Source organism: Dermochelys coriacea, chromosome 2 (genome assembly GCF_009764565.3).
Source record: "Dermochelys coriacea isolate rDerCor1 chromosome 2, rDerCor1.pri.v4, whole genome shotgun sequence".
In the NCBI taxonomy this organism is placed as follows: Eukaryota; Metazoa; Chordata; order Testudines; family Dermochelyidae; genus Dermochelys; species Dermochelys coriacea.
Window position 1 is genome coordinate 82,181,425 of NC_050069.1, and position 6,293 is coordinate 82,187,717.

The 6,293-nt window shown below is 37.3% G+C and overlaps 1 long non-coding RNA gene across 2 annotated transcripts in view; it reads left to right on the forward strand.

The window, feature by feature from the left end:
- The window catches only part of LOC119851924, a 25,366-nt gene extending 19,671 nt beyond the window's left edge, over nt 1-5,695 (forward strand). For both annotated transcript variants that reach the window (XR_005291454.2, XR_005291455.2), the window contains exons 2-4: nt 640-742; nt 2,154-2,298; nt 4,776-5,695. This is a non-coding gene — a long non-coding RNA (uncharacterized LOC119851924). The remainder of the gene's footprint in view (nt 1-639; nt 743-2,153; nt 2,299-4,775) is intronic.
- The last annotated feature ends 598 nt before the right edge of the window (nt 5,696-6,293 follow it).

Sequence of the window (6,293 nt, forward strand, 5' to 3'; positions counted from 1 at the left end):
TATTATCCCCCACCTATTTGTCCAGTGACTGTACACACACACCACTGATTTCCAAGGTTATAGTTGAGGGTACTATGACTGAAATTCTGTTGAAGATCCTCCCTTCACTATACCATGTATTTTCAAATATTTTTACCTCAAAATAAGTTGTTTGAGAGAGGATGAGAGCCAGAGGTTGTGTATGGTATTTCTGTCTTGCAAGCAGGTGCCCTAAGAAACATCTATTTGTAGCAACAAGATCCAGATGCTGTAGGGTACTCCTTTTTCAGGATAGTCTGTTTTTTTCCCCCAAGAGTTTTGCCTTCCCCCCCTGAGTGGTAACCTCGCAAAGTTTTCTCGTCCTAGTCTGGCTCCTCGGTACTAAGAAACTCATAACTAATTACTAGGACTTCAATTCTTAACTTGACCAGCTGTGTCAAAGCAAGAGAGCCATAGTCTCAAGTGCTGCAGGATCTATAATTTATCTTCCATATAAAAAAATCAATATTGGACAAAATAACATTTAAAAATCATAAAATAAGTAGCTTGGTTTTACCTAAGATGCTTTTTTCTTCCCTTTAGTTTTATATAACATGCACTGCTCTGTTTATATTCCTCTTGCGCCTTTTTGTGAGCAGAATAATTTTCTTCCTGTTTTAGAAGACTTCTGGACAAGAGAAGAAACTACTAACGAGACCATTGAGGAAAGATAATAGAGGATGGGAAAGCCTCTGAAGATGGCGGTTTAATGCTCTGAAAGAGGGTAGGACTGTGTAACTTGTGTTTTTTCTTAATTCTAAAATAGTGTATCAAAGTAGCATTGTTTTCCAGGTATACAAAGGGAAACAGTTCATTGTACACAGTGACATTGCCCCTGTGCTTGTTCGCCGGCGGAAAGTCACTTAGTCTCACAGCAACAAAGCATCAGGAAAAACCACGCATTCTTTTAATATTAGAGCAGCAGCAGCAGCAAACGCTTCATCAAAGATTTAGGGACCAGTTCTGCCTTACTCATGTAAGTAGTAGGATAAACCACTCTATGCTCTCTTGCCCCAAAATGGAGCCCAGACTACAATTCACCTTTGAGGATTTTGTTCTCTCCGGTGATCTCAGTAAGCCAAGGGGGGGAGGTAATTAGTAAATTAGGCCCCTATTCTACTAACACTTAGACATATGCATAATTTTACTTGTGTGAATTGCCCCCCTGATTTTGAGACTACTCACATGAGTAAAATTATGTATATGTTTACATGATCCATTTGGGCCTTAATTAGTATTGGGGGGGGGGCCCAGGGATTGGTATTAGAACTGCTGATATTTAATAATTGTTTTGAGGCAAATGGATACACTTGGATACCTAGGCAATAAGCAATTTATAAGTAGTTAGGAAAGACAGAATTAGACAGCAAAGTTGGTGTGGATTGCTAATAACAATAAGGAACCATTGTGGATCGTTCAGTTAAGGTATCTATTCAGTGTGCAACCTGATTTACACACACGCGCGCACACACGTTTTGCACATTTAAAAAAAAGAAAATAGTACATACAGATATTTTAGAATGACATTAGGTCTGCCACTCTGCTTCTTTACACCAGCCTTTTGCACACAGGTGTAACTTCATTGACTTCAATGTGGTTGCTACTGGTTTTTACTGCTAAAAACAGAGAGTCGGGTCTGTTCTATGAAGAAATGATAAACCAAGATTTGTAGCACTCTTTAATTTTGGCCACTTCACCTTCAGAAAGGTATAATGAAAAAAGAAATAGGTTAAGAGAATGCAGATGGTTAGAGATACCAAGGTACAGCATGATGTACATCCAAGAGCCTACATAAACTAGGATTATTTAGCCAAGAATCTGGAAGAGCAGGAGGGAATTTGACTGAGATATTCAAAATTATAAAGGGTATAATGAATAGTGTTCAGTTTCTCGTTTTGACCCATCTTCTTTTATGAGAGCAAAAAGACACTTGGTGGAATTAAAGGGCAGTAAAATAAAAACAAATAAAACAAAATCGTAATATACAGAATTCACAGGTCATTGAATTAAATCCTCTGGCAAAATTTATAAAAGGGCAGTTTCATGACCACTGGCTACATTTGTAACTTTGCTCATATTCCAGAATATAAACTGTTCAAAACCAAATGTTTTAATTTTAAACTCTCTTTTTGTAGGGAATTGAGTGAGAATTGTCAGTACTGCAAACTCCATGGATTGCACAACAGCATAGGAATGACATTTACATCACTGCAGTGAAGCTCAGAATCTGGTTCAGTGGGTCCAAAAGGAATAAAAATGGCTTCCCCACAAATATACCAGGTGAGGAGAAAGGGAATGAAATATTGAGAGTAAGAAATAAGGAGGGAGTTAATTAATGATTATTCAAAAAAGGCTGAGTTAATGAACTGCTGTTTTAATACTGGTCTCTAACAGGAAAAATAAAGGAGAGGCATGTGACCAGGCAGGGAGTGTGACAACTGTCAACAGATATTTGGGAGGATGGGAGAGGAAATGTGAAATATGGTCCAATAGCTTATAAATAGGAGTAAGGGATGAAACTGAGCCGAGAAAAATCAGTGTAAAGAAGTTGTCCTGAAAAGAAAAGATATTAGCAGTGATCAAAATTCTTATTTTCTCTGATATTTTGTTTTGGTGCAGTGGTATTGGCATGGTTGTCTTGTGTTCTTGCTTTTGCTGTTTAGTTTTATGTTGTGTATGCGGTTTGGGGGGAGGGGATGGATTGTAGCCAATTATTTCATTTAATCATCTAATAGAGGATTTATTGTTTTGGTTAAGTAAATTAATTCATGTGTGATGGATAGGTTTAAGTAGAATAGTATCATCAGAATGTAACGTTAATAGCATTTATGAGTGATGAGTATGTATGAGGTATATCAGCAAAGTAAGGCTATAATTAGGGTGACCAGATGTCCTGTTTTTATAGGGACAGTCCTGTTTTTGGGGACTTTTTTTCTTATATAGGTGCCTATTTCCCCCCCTCCCCCCCATTCAGTTTTTTCACAGTTCCTATCTGGTCACACTAGCTATAATGCAAGTCCTACAGGCTGAGGCCTGTAATATTTCAGCTTAGCCATACTAGGCCTAGGCCTAAGGAGGGTTGACAGAAGTAGGTTACCCAGGAATAACTGTGTGGAAGTGCAAATAAGGATGTCAACCCCTTTTTCCCTATGTATATGTATGAGCCTTAGGAGGTGTAAGGATAACTCGGATAAAAGGTGTTGCCCAATGTATGTGCTGGGGGAAAAAAGGCACAGGGAGATGGCAGAACAACCATGGGTAATGACAAGGAAGACGATAAGGACTGACACTCCAGGGTCCCCCCAGCAGGAAATGTGAGTGATGCTGGTCATAGGACTAAATTCTCTGCATTCTCTATCTGCTATTGTATTTAGTATTGTGAGACTGTTTCTCTGCTTTCTGAATTTGTTAATACAGGAACTTGTAATAAACTTGAATTGTTTCTTGTGTGCTTCTAGGGTCGCTTAATGCTAATAATAATCCTGATTCTGTAGCCCTCAGGAGACCAAATCTTTAACCTGAGCAGTCTAAAAGATTACTCAATATATACCCATCCATCTATAAGGCTACAGTATGTTTTTGGGGAGATTTTAGTGTATGTGAGGGTTGTGCAGCTTTGTTCTTTACTGGTCCTTTACTGGTCCTGAAAGTGTTTTGTACTGGACAGCCAAAGTTTTTCTAATTCTAGAACTTTGTCAAATATTGGACCTTTAAAACTACATCATTCTGATTTCCATTTTGCCATCTTTTCTCCATTCAGTTGCTACATGATTTTAGCAGCTGAAAGCTCGTGGAAAAGGTTAATGTTTATAGTTTTTATGGTATAAAGCACTGATTTCTAGAAGGCTCGTTACAAAAGACTAACTTCTAAACCAGCATGAGAATTCAAGCAGGGAAAAAAGAAAGATGGTATTTAGAATGATATGACTTTAAAGGTCTGATCTCACATGTTACTAGAACTAGAAATGAATGCTCTGTACAGTTAGGAAGCTTCTAATGGTTTGCAAGACAGCAGTTAAGCCTTAAATCTCACTTATTCCTCATCTACAAATACTTTTGCTCCTGGTCCCGGGCTGAATATAGCAGGTCCCAAATTAGTGTAATTCTCCATCCATGATTAGACTGTGGATTAATCTCCCAAAAAGATGGGGTAGAATCTGTTTATAACTAGATTGTAGCCATGCAAGCTTTGCCCAGAGGATAATCCAGCAGCCGGATAAAATGACCTAATAGGTTGTGAATGTCTCTAATTTCTGTGATTCTATGACTTGTTAAACACCAGTACATTATCTCTGTTTCTCCAGTGGATTTGTAAAATATGAAAGGTAACAAGGAATTTTCTGGAAACTGGCAAGCAAAGATTTTTTTAAATAGCTATACACTTTCCTCTGACAGACACTGAGGATTTTCCGTTGTATAGGCAAGCTTCTTCTCATTGATTGGAACCTTTTAAATGGGTATCCGCTATCCTCCTGTTGTCCAATCTAGCAAGCAATACAATATCCTGGCAGCCATGAAGTATTCTGATTCTGCATTCACACTTGTACTGCCAGCATATCTCTGATATTCGTTAGCATTCTGACCCTTCTTTCCTGTTCATGTGCACTGCCGCTGACCTTCAAAAAGATACAAATTCCAGTTTACATCGCTTCAGAGGCAAGTGAGTGAGTCAGCACCCTCAGGGAATAATGAGGAATTCATTACTACTACAAAAGTGAAAGATGTAGAGGAAGCAATGTGTGTTTCTCTTCCCACAGAGAGAGAAAGAAATAGAAGACAAGAGCACCAAGCAGAAACCCAAGGAATTTTGGGAAGTAATCTGACATGGTGGATGGGAGTTGAATCTTTACCATCTTGGGCTGTGTGATCTCATTAGCTTTCACAAAATAAGATATGTCTAGCCTGGTCAATACTTGGAGACCTCTAAGCAAGGTAGAGATGCTACATGGAATGATACTGATGATTCCTCAGGTGGCTATCTTCATGAACAACCAAAATCACTGGGAGCACTGTGCTGTTGAAGGTGTGGTCTTTCAGACTGATGTAAAAACCAAGATCACTCCATTATAGAAATTAGAAATGGAAAAGACATATTAGAGTGTCTAATCTGTCCCCATGTTGGTGCAGATTATTCCTTCTGGTGCTATGTCAGCTTAGTTTTTTGTTTCTTTTTAAATATCCTAAGTGAAGAAGATATGAGATCCTTCTGCACCCATGTATTCATTAAAGATCCCATCACATTTTCCACAAAGATAAGGGTGTTAGACTTCCAGTTATAGTATGACTATTTAAATTCCTCCTGCAATTACTTCATCTTCTTCTTCACTTTCTGTCTCATGCTGTTGGGTAGTGCTGCTGTGAATTGTTAAAAGGTTGTCCTGTTCACCAGAGAGGTGACTGCATTTAGAGTACATTTGGGCATTTGGGATCCTTTGGAATGAAAAGAGCTGTATACATGAAGGTTTTTATTAAGTGCTTAAGATGTAAATGTAATTGGAAGGAAGTAAAGAAATTCTAATATTAAAGAGGCAATGTTGCATATGTATACCTTGGACATGGGGATGCACCCCTTAAAAAGTTTGCATAAGTGTCCATTATACTGTATACTCATTCATTCTTATAGGTATAAATGGAAAATTCATTTCATTTGGATTTAAAAACACACCCAGAAGAGCAGTGAAAGGTTAAAAATTTGATTGGAAATCTGGTTTTGTTTTAATTAAAACTAGAAACAAAAGGAAAATTTAAAATGTAAATATATTCTTAAAAAACTTTATAATTGTTTGTGTAATTGCTAAACAGTTGATGTACTTATTTTTGGTCTATAATAAACCATTAGATATAACTGTAAATAGTTTGTGGAGTTATCCTCATTTTTACTATTCTCTATATTAGATTTCCATAAACCACAAGATATAGCCTTATTTGTTTTCTTTCCATAACATTTTTGCATTAAACTCTGAAAAGTCACTAATGGTTAAGAATACTGTACTCCATACGTATTGACATCTATGGGCAATATCATAATGCATAAAGATGTCTTGTAAATTACAGTCAAACATATTTCTCATTCACAGGATGCATTAGATCCAGTACGTAATGCCAAAGTCTTGAAATGGATGGATTTAATGATGGTCAAATACGGTGTGGAATTTGGTCCAAAATCCCCATGTCTCAGAAATTAAGGGATTTCTTCAGAGCATGAGATCTAGATTAACTATTCTGCTTAATCCAATCATAATACTCCACTGCTTTATTGCTTTTATAAACATGCT